This window comes from Lissotriton helveticus, chromosome 12 (genome assembly GCF_964261635.1).
Source record: "Lissotriton helveticus chromosome 12, aLisHel1.1, whole genome shotgun sequence".
NCBI classification, from domain to species: domain Eukaryota; kingdom Metazoa; phylum Chordata; class Amphibia; order Caudata; family Salamandridae; genus Lissotriton; species Lissotriton helveticus.
Window position 1 is genome coordinate 129,796,823 of NC_136073.1, and position 15,498 is coordinate 129,812,320.

Below are 15,498 nucleotides of genomic sequence, written 5' to 3' on the forward strand. Positions count from 1 at the left end.
GGTGGGGTTGGTGAATTCTTTGACGATATTGAAGAGTTCCTTGCTGTTGTGAGTGTTGTTGTCGAGACGATCCTTGAATGCGGATTTCTTGGCGGATCGAATCATTTGGTGATGTTTGCGGGTGGCTGTCTTGAGGGAGGTCATGTTGACCGAGGTTGGGTTTTTTCTCCAATTCTTCTCCATGGTGCGGCATAGCTTCTTGGATTTTTTGAGTTCATCATTGAACCAGGGAGCCTTTTTTCTGGTTGATTTCATCTGGTGCTTTTTCAGGGGTGCTAATTCGTCTGCACTGTGGGTAATCCATAGCCTGTGGTTGGTGGCCGCTTGGTCTGGGTCCATTGAGAGGGTGGGAGGGTTTTTGTTGAGTGATGTGAGGAGTTGGTCGGTGGTGATTTTGTTCCAGTTTCTACGAGGAATAGGTTGTGGGCGGTTGTGAGTCAGGGTGGTTTTGTAGCTGAAGTAAACGCAGCTGTGATCCGTCCAATGGAGAGCTGTAGTGCGATCGAAGGAGATGTGCTTGCTGGAGGTGAAGATAGGGTCGAGCGTGTGTCCGGCTGAGTGAGTGGGGGTGTCAACAAGTTGTTTGAGTCCGAGATTGGCCAAGTTGTCCAGAAGGGTGGTGGTGTTGCTGTCGTGTTTGTTTTCAAGGTGGTAGTTGAGGTCTCCTAGAAGAATGTAGTTCTCGGAGGCGAGGGCGTGTGGGCTGACGAAGTCCGTGATGTCATCGCTGAATTGAGTGCGGGTGCCTGGGGGCCTGTAAATGAGGGTGCCTATAAGTGTCGTCCTGGGGTCGGTGTGGATCTGGAAGTGGAGATGTTCGGCGGTTGCAAGATTGTCGTCGGAGCTGGTTGTGATTTTGATGGTGTTTCTGTGGACTTTGGCAAGGCCTCCTCCTGTTTGATTGGTGCGGTCTTTTCGGATAATCTTGTAAGCGTCCGGTATGGCTATGGCGATGTCGGGAGCGGATGATGTGTTCATCCAAGTTTCAGTGAGGAAGGCGATGTCAGGTGACGCAGTGTCGATAAGGTCCCAGAGTTCTGTTGCGTGTCTGTGGACCGAGCGGGTGTTGAGCAGCATGCACTTTAGGTCGTTTGAGTCGGAGTTGTGTTTGGAGGATGTGGATTTGGTGAGGGTTCTTAAGCAGTTGAATTTGCAGGAGAGGCAGGCGAAAGGGCTGTGAGTGCGTCCTGGAGTAGCTTCGCAGAATTGTGGTGAATGTCCGGGGTTGAGGGCGAGGAGAGTTGCGGCAGACTGATCTTTTCAGAAAAGAGACGGATCGGAACAACACACTGCACCACTCAAGCTTTCACCAAAATTCATTAAAGCGACACTTGCCTTACAGCCAGATGCTAAGAATCAAACGGATTGCTGCCAACCCAGAGACCTGCGAAAAACGAATGGCAGAAATGAAAACAAGATTTTTGGAAAGAGGGTACCCTCAAAACACCATCAATGAAGCAACTAACAGAGTTCGCAACATCACAAGGGAAAAGGCTCTCAATAGAGTTGAAAGAAAAGAAGACAACACACGCATGGTGATAGTCTCGAAATTTTCAACACTTAGTGGTAAATTCAAAAATATCTTTCTACACCACTGGCGCATCCTATCGTCTGAACCCGACTTCAAAAACGTATTCAAACATCCGCCTATTTTTGCACACACTCGAGCCAACAACCTCAGAGAAATTCTATCTAAGGAACCAGCTGTAAAGAACACATACAAGGGCACAATACCTTGTTGTAACTGCAACAGTTGCAACAACATAATCAAAGGCAACACTATAAACCACCCAATGAAAGGCAATAACATCAAAGTAAATGTTAACGCCACTTGTGACTCCAACAATCTTATTTATCTACTGAAATATCCCTGCGGGAAAATTTACATAGGTAAAACAGAAAGAAAGATCAAAGTTCGTCTAAACAAACATAAATCCAACATCCGGACAAAAAATGAGAAATCCAACATAGCTGCGCATTTTACAGAACAAAAACACACCGTGGCGCAATTAAAATTCATGGTATTGGAAATTGTGGAAAAGAAAGAGGGAAGGGACAATAATAAAACCCTCCTACGGCGTGAAATTGCATGGATTTATCTTATGCAATCACAGAAACCATTTGGACTGAACGATCGAATTGAATTAAGTTGTTGCCTTTAATTACAATTCGTGGCTGGATTGACATATGTATCCACTGTGCTGCTGTTCCATTATAATTTCATTATGTTTTCATTATGCTGTTCGATCACGCTGCTTTATTACATTGTATAGACTGTCACCATCTGTTGTGAACCACCAACACGCCACCAATATGGCCGACACACTTCCTTGGTAGATCCCTCACCTACCAGTCCGATTTCTATGTCTATTTTTGTAAATCCATTTCGTCCCCCTCGTTTTCAACTGGCCACGTTATATGGCGCGTGAAGCAAACATTTGCAAACCGCCTCCAGACGCGTCGCGCTGTATGCAGAACCTCCGGTTTCGTGCAGACCCGAGATCATCACAATTCAAGTAAGTCGAGATATTTCTCGCCAGCTACCCGTGTACTGAACGTCTGACATTGACATATTTTTCGTTTTCAGTTACCTCGCACCATACGCCCAGATTCACTCGGACATGTGAGTTGTGTTCACCAATGTTTTTTATCCACGCTTTTTTACCTATGACCTATGATCCCCACCAACCTCCCCTTTTAAACACACTGGGATTTCACAACAGGGCACACATTATGTGCATGCTAAAATGTTAAAACGCTATGAACAGTGCTGTTTTTCATGACTCAAACGGGCTATGTTTGTAAATGTGTGTTATTCATTTTCATTTTTCTAGGGCTCCTTGAAAAAGGGCATTTCTGCCCGAAATGCATTGGAGCAGTTCACTGAGTTAATTGAACATGTCAATAAGACATATGATGATTTAACCAATTCATTGAATATGCAAGGATAAATATTCAAGTGATCAATACAAAGAACCAATAAAACAACATTTTCAAATAAGAGGAATCTGTCGTTTTTGGACGAACCAAATGAGAGTGCCCAACTGTAGGGATGCGCCTATATCTCAATATTCGCACACAAGGCTTATTTGAATTGGCGTGAATGGTCGGTTACGCCACCTACTGGAGCACCCAATATCTTACACAATCATTCAAACTAAACTACCTAACAAATTGAATTCTCAAATCGCGCTGTGCACCGTGCCTACGTTCTCAGGAATGATCTGACAACAAGCACACCAGAAGGCAAAGGTGACCAAGTGCAAGAACATCTGGCATGGAGCACAGTACCTGGAGAACCAGGGGCATAACACAGGCCCCCGCAGCCCCCGTGGTGCACACAGACACCCGCAGCCCCCACAGTGCGGGGTCCCCCAAGCTCAAGGGCCCCTCCTAGCATAGCACTTCAGCCGGAGAGCTCCTGATTGAGTCTGGAGGGGTCCCTTTCACGTACCTTGCAGGGGGGCCCCCTCAAGTTTTGTTACGCCACTGTGGAGAACATCGGTGGCACTTGGAGAAACTAGCTAATCATGAGTCTTCGGAACACTGGGCAAACCTGGTGACTGCAGAGGCAAGCAGGCTGGACCATTTGTGACATCCACCTTTGGGGTCGCATGGGAGACTGGACGGTGAGGCTGTTAGGACACCCTGAAGACAAGGATGCAAACACTCCACACCAGACTGTGGCGACCCTGGGGCAAAGGCCTTAGGGACGCCAGTAAGAGCGGGTCCCGCCACGAGAGATGAGTCTACAGCCGCTCTTCAGCAGGTTCCAGGAACATGAAGATCTTGTGCTAAGTGGCAAGAGTAAACAACTACCCATCAGGTGGAGCTAGTTACTTGAAGGTGGGATTCGTAGCACTTCCTCCACACACCTAGAGGGTGGCATTGGAGCGACATGGCGAACTACACCCCGTCCAGTGGAAACCTGGTGAAGAGGGCCTCTAGGACATCCTGTGAGAGGGGAACACCTGCGATAAGGGCATCCAAGTGAGAGGGATGTTTGCAACTTCTCTGCCCTTCTGTAGAGAGAAGCATTGCAGCATTTGTGTGGATGCCACAGCAACCAGGACTGACGAGTGATTCACCATCACTCCACCTGAACTGTCACAGAGAGCAGTACAGAAAGAGAGACTTAAGTATCCACTTCCTCGCCTGGAGTCCAAGGAGGACCGGACCTGTAGGGCACCACTGAACTGTGCCAAATAGAACTGGTGGTCCTAGCTGCAGGAGTACCATTGTCTTGTTCTGCAAGCAGCTGAACTGACTCAGTGAAAGTTGTTTTTATTATTGTTTTATTCTCTCCCACAGTTTGACTTTGCTGTTTCCAGTTTGAATAAAGTTTGGGAGGGATGTGGTGACCTGCTGGTCGCTGGTCTAGTGTTCTGATGTACCAGCCACTCCCTGTGGGCTGGCTTACACACCACCCCACATCCATCCAGCGCAGGCATCACTGGACATGTGACTCTGACAATAAAAGGGGCTGGGCGCACGTGCCCTTGGCCAGTTCTACTTACTACAATACTTTGTCCATGTTGTGATTCTATATGTATTGGGCCCTAGGGCCCCACAACATTGCACTTGCGTCACTCAGAGATTACGCCTGCCCCTCCCTCTATGTTTTGCAATACTCCTGATTTGTCTGTTGGTTTATTCTCATTTTTACCCTAGTGCTGTAAAAATGAAGAAAAAAAAAACACTAAGATGTTTTAGTTAAAAATATGAAGAAATGTGTAAAAGGGTTGCTGCTTGCTCAACAATTGAGGAAGAGCTGAAGAGCTGAAGAGCTGGTGGGGCTATCAAAAGCACTATATAAATGTCACTTCACTGCACTGCAACTCAGGCTGTTTCTTCTGGCAAAACTTGTTTGAATCTCAGCAGTGCCTTCGATTTTTAATATCCTCTGGAGAAAAACATTCACCTTTTCGTGAACGAGGTAGAGTGACCTGCAGTGTTGGTAGTTATGTAGAACATGAATTGGTACTTGTGAGGTGATCCTTGTGACAGCCTTCTTATTTTTTCACAAACTCTAGTAATAGATATGCACAATGTTACTTATTTAATTTTAGTTCATTGCATATTTCATTGATTGACGTGTTTGTACTTTTGACATTGTGACGTGACAATCTGGTGATTAAGCACACGTCATTGGGGGTGGCCTGGTGATCACTAGTTGAGAGACAACCAGGTCGCGTCTGCTTCCTGTCTTGTTGTACGTCCTGCAAAATGCGATGCAGGGCGTGCAACGAAATTCGTTTTTGAAATGTAATTGTTTACTTACCTGCAATCATCCATATTCTGGTGTTTACCACCCCCCCCCGCCCCGCCTGCCTGCCCCACGGAACTCCCTCCACGGGCCGCGGCTGGGCCCGTCTAACGTCATCACTTCTTGGTGGGGACCACAGGTTTAATGGGGAAATGCACGCCTGTTCGCAGTGAGGAAGAGAAGGCTGAAATACATGAATTATATACTCTCCCTTCAAGTGGACAAATAGACCCGACTTTGGAAGGGGTGACACCTTGACCTGAAGTATTTGCAGCCTGTTTCAGAACCTTACTGGGCCCAACTCAGACTAAGTCACGGTCTCAGGAGGAATATTGTCTGCAGCTCTCAGGTGAAGCATTGTGCTCAGTTGTTGAGGATTCATCTGCACTATTTTAAAGGGGTCTCAACTGTAGTCTTATCTCTGGTATGCTTTGTTATGGTAGATTCATACTGCATGTTGAAGATAACTCTGACTACAAGGATTCCGGTGAGCCTGAAATAACATTTATTCCAAAAATAAGAGTCTGTGGCAGATCAAACTGAGAAGCGAATCCCAATCACACCTACAATTGAGACAAAGCAGGGTGCACATATACACTTTATCCCAGAAGTTTCTAGAATCGTTCCCAAGTCTACCTTCTCAAAGAAACCATCCGATGCTTGGGTGACATTTTGAAAGGAGGACACAGGCAACCTTTGAAAAGTAACAACATTCACTGTTCACAGTTTTGGCTGTCCAGGATGAAGTTAAAGCACCTCTCCTCGAGTGACAAGGCTCTTCACCTTTAGCCTGAAAGATGGGTACATGTGGGTGTGGATGGTGGAAGAGAAGGTGTGTGCACTACAGGCTCAAAGCAGGAAGGAGTGATGGATGAAAAAAACAGGATCATTTCTAGACACTGGAAATTGTTCTGGCACATTCAGTTGCGAATTTCGATAGCTAGTCTATGGCACTGCAGAAATGACCAGCCATGTGCAATTCAGCCCATGCCACTACAGATACCAACTATATTTGACTTAGGGCACAACCAAAAGGCACAGTTCAGCCTAAACTGCCTGGACACTTAAAGCTATTTTGTGACACGTGTAACTGCTTGTGCTCATGTGCTTGAGCATATGCTAGGTCGGGGAGTTGTTTATTTGAGATTACTTTGAGAATCAATGTGATGTTTTTACATATACTCTATTAAGTTAACATCATGTTATTTACCGTAGAGCCGGTTTGCATGCCTTTATCAGTAAGTTGCAGGTTTGCAGACCTTGTCTGTAGGTAGCTTCCCTCCCTGCACAGGTCCACCTGGTAGCTGTTGCCCCCTGAATCCTCCAGGTCCTGAGTGTGAGGCCCTCCTCCACTCACAGGCACCCGCCTGCACCTGGTCACTGGTGGTTCAGTGGGGAACTGCTCTGCTGCTGCTCTGCCCTCTGGCTCCTGACTTTTGTCCTCTGATTTCTTATTTTCCTTTAATTTCACCTCTTCTGCGTTTCTGTCACTTTCATTCTCTTTCAGCATTCCTGAACTTTTCCTTTTTCCTCGCCGTGTCCCCGCCACTGCTTGCCTCCCACCCCCCTTCAGTGCCGCTTTCCAACTTTACGGTTTTCCCACCTCCCAGCTGTCGTCCCCCTCACGGTTCTTAATGGTGCCACTGCACGGTGAAGGAGCGACCTTACTGACCTTGTCAATAGGTAGCTTCCCTCGCAGCAATCGCTGTTGCCCCATGACTCTTCCAGGTCCTGATTTTGATGCCCTCCTTCACCTACAGGCACTGCCTGTGCCTCGTCGCTGGTGGTCCAGTGGGGAGCATCTCTGCTCTGCACTCTGTCTCTCTGCTTTCTACCTTTTTTTCTTTGATCTCTTCTTTTCATTGAGTTTCACCTTTTCTGCCTTTCTGCCACTTTCTTTCTCTTTCATAAGCAGCCCCTGTCAGTCAAAAATACAGACGGTGAGCCCCCAAGCAGGCAGAGGCACACAGGATGGTTAAGCAAGAGAATGCCCACTTTCCAAAAGTCGCATTTTCAAGCACACAATTTGAAAACCACCTTAATTAAAATATGTGTTATTAAATTGTGGGCTCAGGGAAGCTAAACTCCATTTCTCTATCTTTTCCCAATTGAAAGTCACACTTGTAAACTGTTACAGGGCAGCTCCAATGATCACCTATAAGAAAGACAGCCTTTCAATAGTGAAAAACGAAATGCATAGTATTTCACTATCAGGGCATGTAAAACACAACAGCACCAGGGCCAGACTGGGAACCGAAACCGGTCCTGGAAAACTGCTCAGCTGCCCCCCCCCCCCCGGGTGGAGGGGGGCTGCAGCTCAGCTGTTTGCAAGGGCCAGTTTCGGCCAATTTTATTACAGAGGGCCGTTATTGCTGACCCCAGGTAACTAAAACAGCCCCCAGGGGCTCAAAATTGGCCCCCACCCTGGTGGCCCATCGGGGAAACACCCAGTGCCCACTACGACCAGTCTGGCCATGACCAGAACATGTCCTACCTTTCACATACACTGCACCCTGCCCATGGGGCCACATAGGGCCTACCTTAGGTGTGACTTATATGTAATAAAAGGGAACGGTTAGGTCGGCATGGCAGTTTAAAACTGCGTCCAGACATTGCAGTGGAAGGTCTCAAACACCTTTGAAAGGCTGCTTGTGTGGGCGGCACAATCAGTGCTGCAGGCCCACTACTAGCATTTGAATAACAGTCCCTGGGCACACACAGTGCACTTAACTAGGGGGATTTACCTGTAAATCAAATATGCCAATCATGGAAAACCAATCATAAAACAGTTTATACTAGGAACACTTGCACATTAACACTGAATAGTAATGAAACAGTGCGCAGACACTAAACCAGCAAAAACAAAGTCCAGCATACCATCAAAAACAGGAGTTCAAAAGCAAAAAGACAGGGGAAACACACCAAAAGATAAGTGTATAAGTATATTTGCTACCTGCCCTCAACTCCATTTACTTATTAAGGGCATTGAAGTCTTCTTGGCCCGTATGCTTGGACTCGACATTGCCCTTACACCACCGGTGATATTACTTGGCGTTAGTACAGTCCCGGATAGTCGGCACAGGGAATTTTTGTTTGTGGCAATGGCAGTCTTGAGACTTGCGATAGCGAGGACGTGGCTGGACAAAATGCCACCGGTAATGCAGCAGTGGCTGGCCACTCTCCTCGCGGTCTTCAATCTTGAAAAAGGAATATATGCTAGAAGGGGTTGGAGGGCGAGGGGTTAGGGAAGAAAATCTGGGAGCCAGTATTGACCTGGAAGGAGGGTATGTCTGGAAGCTGATTTCATAGACCAGTAGAATGGGTTATTTTGGTTGTTTTTCATCGCTGGGCATGATCTTGTGTTAATTAGAAGATCCCGCAATAAGCAGGTCTACGTGTAGACTCTAGTTCAGCTATTTTGTGTTTTACTGATACATATTGGTGTTTAAGGTAATACTGTGCTGTGAATGTTTGATTTCCTTTTGTTTTTCTTCTGTATCGCGCTGTGCGTACGTGCAAAAATCAATAAAAATGTTTTTTTTAAAAAGAAAACACACCAAAAGATGCCAGTTTTAACACTTGTGTAAACTTTCTACTCAAGCGGCAGCACAATCAACTCAATTTGCCACGCGCTCTTGAGCAGAACACAGTGAGATTTACCCTGAGTTGGAGCCCTGCTCCCACTGCCTGCACTAAATTGCAGCAGCAGCTGCATATTTTCCACCCATTGACGGATTCTTGTGGAATGTTGCAGATATTTTCTGTATTCCACTCCTGCTAAAAAGTGAAAAGTCTTCCACCTGAGACCGAAAGAAAACTTGTAAAGAATACCTGTTAATGCTTCACATTTCTAGCAACTGCCCCTGCACTTTTGACCCTTGTACACTTTCTTATTTCACATTAAACAATTACAAAACCTCTTCAGTTGTTCTCTCATATACAGAGATGATTTAAGTGCCTCCTAGTGATAGGAATGTAATCACACCTGTAGAGAAGAATATATACTACCACATAAACGTGAAGGTTCTGCAAAGTACAATATAGACAAGAATATATTGTCCAACAAAGACAGGCATAACCAGCCGAATTCTTAGGTGCAACTACAAAGGCAGACAGAGGAGCACTTTTTCTTAGAAACATGCACATACTGCCACAGACAATTACATACATATAAGCATGGCTGTTTGTTGGATCTGTGTCTACTTCTCCCAAGGACCAATGATGATTCAGTATCTTCTTCTGTATGGGAGCTCTGTATCTGCACTTATCGTGATTCCACACATCAGACTGAGCATGACACATACGAGGTCTTTTTCCACTTTCATCAGTATATCAGAGGTGCTATTGTGCCTTCTGTATGCAAATTATTTATGCAGGCCCAGTCAACAAACACAGTGCCACAGAATCATACAATATTGGCTCCTTTCACATGGTCACCTGGTGTGACCTGGAGGTAGGGAGGATGAGATGGGAACCACTGCACGGAGTGCGTTTCCAGCTTTTCTCCCAAGGCACTGAATAGCCAGTATCCAATTAGGGGTATGAAAACTCTTCAGGACATTAGTGCCAGTCTCGCCAAACTTTACAAAAAGTTTTTAGGGAGCTGGGAGATTGGCGGCAGGATGGGTCAGAAGTGCCTCATAGGTAGCTCCCTGCACAGTCCCCACCACTCTAAAGCCTTGCCCCTGCCACAGAAAGGAACTTTTTTTTAACTTGACATTTCAGTTTCTGCTCTCATGAATCTGGGTCAGTACTAGTGGTGGATGGAAAAAGTTATTCAGTTTGCGGAGTTCGGGAACTCCGCACTCCACATGTAGCGTGGGGTTCCCACTTAATTCTGGCATTCAGCGCGGTGTGTATGTTTTTTTCTGTTGCCGCGCGCAAGACTTGTGTTGGCATGTGTTGGTGAGCACCACAAGACTGAAGCACACGTGTGAGATTTGGGGCACACTAACATAGCTTCTGGCCATAGCGGAGCCTTTTTTGTGAATTCGGCAAGTGACTGCGGCTGTACCTTGAGCAGATTGTCTTCTTGAGAAGCAGCTAAATCTTCTAAAAAATAATCTTAGAGTTGATATTCTAATCCGATGTACAAGTTGTCTTTTGGTCCATAACCCACATCCTCTTTTCTTGCTGCTTGAGTTTAGTACATTTCAGACCTATGCACCATATTGTTAAGATTTGGCGTGCTATGAGCATTTTTCTATTGTCATTTTGTTTGGACTGTATTTAGAGTTATAGGCAGCCCATATTGATGCAAGAATGGCTGTCTCAGCCTCTGTTTGTTTGAGTAATTGTTTCCTCACCAGTGGCTTCCATGCCAGGCGTCGCGTGTGACTGAACACATGGTAATTGACATTTTGTTTCTTTGTTTGCTCAGGCGTTCAGGAGTCGAGCAATTTATAGCTGGAACATTGTTGCTACAAACAGTTCTTTCTCTGTATCAGTATTCATGTTTTTAGGATTCACCTAGGCAGCATTTGCTCTGTGTCTTCGGAGATTATGTATTCAGGACACAGGCATAAAGTTACATCAACTTTCCACCCATTTTTTAAATTGGCTCCTGTCCCTGTCCTTTGTTAATGGAGACATTTCATCGGTCAATAGGCTTAGTAGTTCCTCCTTAGTACCGTCTTTTCTCTTCTTATAACCTTCCATGAGGACCCCCTGTTACATGTGTTGTTACTCGGTATGTTTTACTTACAGCCTCCAGCACTATTTGCAAAAAGGGCTTTCTCCTGCCTGCTTTTGCACGCAGGAAACACTCTCTTGCAACAGTTTTTTATTTATTTACCCAGCGTCGCACGCCCTAGCATTAATAATGGCTGCCACGCTTTCCTTTTGTAAGTTGCAATCGCCAAACTTGGCCGCAAGCCTTTTTGCAATATATTTACTTTTGTTTTTACAATTGTGTCACCCATGCTTTGGCTTTAAAGATCTTAAGCTAAAACGTGGGTTCCGCGATTGATTCAAAAGTAAAGAAATAAAAAAAGGGCATTTGTTTTTCAATTTCTTTACTTTTGAAGAAATCGCGGCACCCGTGCTCTAGCTTAAGATGTTCAAAGCTAAACTGCGGGTGCCGCCATTTTAACAAAAGCAAATAAATAGAAAAATGCATGCAACTGCCATTTTTAGGTCTCGCCTGTCGATGCGCATGCGCATCGAGCTTGCGAGACTATGGGGGCTTATCCACTCTTTATCCAACTTGCAAGGAATCGTGGCGATTCCTTGCAGTGCCCGTGACTTTTAAGCTCAATGCGCATGTGCATTGAGCTTAAAAGCGCGTGCACAGCCGCCCGCATTCCTCCGACACCTTTGAAGTGAAGCTTAGCTTCACTTCAAAGGCCCGGCTTCTTCACACCCACATGCCGCTCTGCCCCGCTCCGCCCCCTCCCCTGAGTCATCCTGCCTGCCCAGACTTCTCCTCCCCCCTACTTACATCCCGCTTTCACTTGTTAACTTTACCGCTGTCCGGGTGGTTCCATGTTATTTCTTTAACTACCTGCTCGTGACTGCCCGTCCTCGTGCTGGCACTGTGCTTTCCTCTGTGAACTTTAGGACTTCTCCATATAACTGTGGCATTCCAGAAATTCGTCATTGGAACGCAACGTGCAACGCATTGACCCGACGTTGCTCTTTGATTGCGCACCTAGAAACCTTGACGCGCAAACCAGCTTCATTCTCCTTGGCTGACACACCCAGCAGCCTTTACAGACGGACAACAGCGTGTACAACAGCTTTGTGCCAATACTAACGTGCACACCAGCTTTGTGTCCATTTTATGTACACAGCAGCTCCATGCTCTATCGCTCACGCGCACAGCGACGCTGTGTGCACTTTAATGCTCATTCGCTGGCACGCACAGCACATTTGTGCAAGTATTTGCATGTCTACCCTGCAATCCTTTCGCTGATACGCACAGCTTGATTTTAAAATTGTGTGTATAAGTTACAGTTCACTCGCTGATGCACACAGCAACTCCGCGGCGCTGACGCGCACAGTTGGATTTTAAATTGCGTGCCTACTTTACAGTTTACTCACTGATGCGCACAGCAGCTCCATGCTTTCTTGCAGACTCGCACAGCAGTGCCCAGTGCAGACTTTTACGTTCTTTCGCTGACACGCAGAGCACTTTTGTACAAGTATTTGGTCGTCTACCCTGCAATCTTTTCGCTGATACGCACATCTTGATTTTAAAACTGCGTGTCTAGTTTACAGTTCACTCGCTGATGCGCACAGCAACTCTGCTGACGCGTTTAGCTGGATTTTAAATTGCGTGCCTACAGTACAATCGCACAACACTTTAGTACAAGTATTGCGTGTCTACTCTGCAATCTTTTCGCTGATGCGCACAGCAACTCTGAATGCAGTCTCTTTCAATCGCTGACACACACAGCACGTTCCCATCTAATTGTGTGTATACAGTACAACATATTATATCCTATGTCTTCATTAACAATATAGTGTATCTGTACTGAATATATATCCAGCATTTCAGACTGCATTTCAGAGCTTTTAGAAATGTTTATGGCTTTTTTTTTTTGAAATTCTTTAGCATTGGCTACAGGAAACAAAAATGCTAAAGATTTACAAAAAAAACCCATAAAAATTCTAAAAGCACTAACTCTAATGCTGCGAGACCTATTGCATTTCCAATGCTTGTTCTATTTCTTTACCTTTGTTACAATTGCGGCACCCGCACTTTATCTTTAGACATCGTAAGCTAAAGCTGGGGTGCCATGATTGCCTCAAAAGTAAAGAAATAGAAAAAAAGTTTTTTCAAATTTCTTTACTTTTTAAACACTTGCAGCACTCTGGCTTAGCTTATGATGTTTTCAGCTAAAGCAAAAGTGCCTCAAAGGTCTTCCATTTGCAAGAGTTTGAAAATGACAATGCCTTTTATTTATGTGCTTAGAAAACCTGAAAGCGGTGTTTGCGCACTGTTTGCAGGTTTTCAAAACACATAAATTAAAGCATTATCATTTACAATGCCATTAGCTCAAAATCTCGCAAATGCGGGACGTATTGCATTGCAAAAGCTTTTTTAAACTCCGCTGGTCTTCTATGATCATGTGTCCGCTCTGAGGTCTGGTCAATTACAAAGAATGTCAATGTTTAATGTTAAAACTGCCACTTTGCTAATCTTTTTAAGATTTAAAAACTTCTACAGGATAATCCCCCCATTCTGGTTATCTCAATGTGATTAAAATAGGTACGTGGCAGTAAAATTCATACGTAAAGTATATAACCTGGTCCTAAAAAAACTTGTACATGTTGTGTTATGCATTTATAAAGGTCTGTTACACATCCTTTAGAATTATGCTTTGTGGGGGTTCAATGCCCTATTTGTGAAAAGTTTGCTTTATGAATTAGAAGAATGAAGATCAGAACAGTAGTAATAAGGCAACAAGAAGGTGTGGTATACAAGAGAAACATATGTGATTTTTGGGATAATTCTGTGGCCAACTCAATACATAGGATGATCTCCTCTTCTTTTAAAAATGTGGCTCAGGATATTGGAAATTCAGTGGCAACTGATATCACAAGTAGTTTTTCTCCAGTGGTGAAGTTTAGAATGTGCAAGGTCTGATGGATAGATATTTTTAGAAATCTAATACTAAGATTTGCTATTAAGGGAACCCAAGACAGCCACCACCCCGTGCTGTTAAATGACAATTGCTCACAATTGCTAAAGTCCAACATTTTTTTCGGATTCCATGAGCAATAACACAATACAAATATCTGTACATTTCAACCAAGATTTTTTCAGTGATGATCCATAAAAGGGTGTTCCGCAAAGTCCAAGTTCAATTCGTAGTTTTTATTTCCATATTCTTCGGATTTCACAATGAAGACTTGTTATAATACAGGTTCCATCTCAAATAATACAGCTGTTACCATTGCAAAAACAGCCAACACACATGTTTCGTCAATGGAATATTATTCCTAAAGACTTCATCAGGGCTTAAACGGCTCTTTATAATATTCCTCTATATTTCTTGATATTTCAAACCCCAGATAAATTTGAGTAAATTTGCGCAGGATAATTTCTGTTAATCAAGCTCAATCTAATCCAATTTGCATGAAGCCAATGGTCCTCTCCTGGCTGCAGTTCCTCATATTTTCATTTGGAACAAACTTCCAGCGAGTATGCTCGGATCGTGTTTTCTCGGTATATTGCAAGTACTTTTTTTGCACCTACAGAGGGGAATAATGAATGAAGAATAAGCATATATTCGTTATCGAAAATCCTTATGGGATTCAGCATGGTATGGGCGATGGCATTTCAACTCTCCAATATGAAAAGAGCAGGATTCAAATATGGGTGCTTTCAGGGGTCTACATTAGGCCATATGATACTTTGAATAATCAGACACTGATAACATATATGATAATGATGCATATTAGATTAGATTAGATGTGGACTTGTATAGCGCGAATTGCTGCCCGGAGGCGTCCAAGCGCTAAAAATAACCAGAACCTACCAGAGAGCTGTGAAGGAGGTTAGCTAAGTTAAAGGGGTAAGTTAAAAAGGAAGGTCTTTAACTGTTTACGAAACACAGAGAGATTGGGATTGGCTCTGAGGTGCAGTGGCAGGGTATTCCAGGTTCTGGACGCATTGTGGGCGAACAACCTGCCGCCCGATCTGGATCTTTTTATTCTCGGAACCACTGCTAGAAAGGTCTGGCTGGAGCGAAGACTTCTGTTGGGAGTGTAGTGGGTGACTAGGTCACGGGTAATGCTAGGGCCAGTGTCCCAGAAAGCTTGATGGGCTATGCACATTGCCTTAAAAAGAACTCTCTGGCGAACCGGTAGCCAATGAAGGCTAACCAGTCCGGCCCTCACTGATTGTCTCTGCGCTGTCTGCAGCCTGCGCAGGGTGTACTCTGGGGCGCCGAGATAGAGCACATTGTTAAAATCAAGGCGTGACTGTATAAGACCCTGTATAGCCACCTGTTTGGCTTCCATGGGAAGAAGGGGAAAGATTTTATTTAACATCCTCATGATGCCAAAACAGGTGGCTGACAGTTTTGTGGCCTGAACGTTGAAAGACAGGGATCTGTCCAACTACACTCCGAGGCTCTTGATATTGTCTTTGGGAGATGGAGGAAGACCCAGACACGGAGGCCACAAAGAGGCGGGGAGGCAGAGATCTGGGGGGCCTAGGAGCATCAGCTCTGTTTTGTCCTCATTCAGCTTGAGGGATGATGATGGACATCCAGGTCTTCACC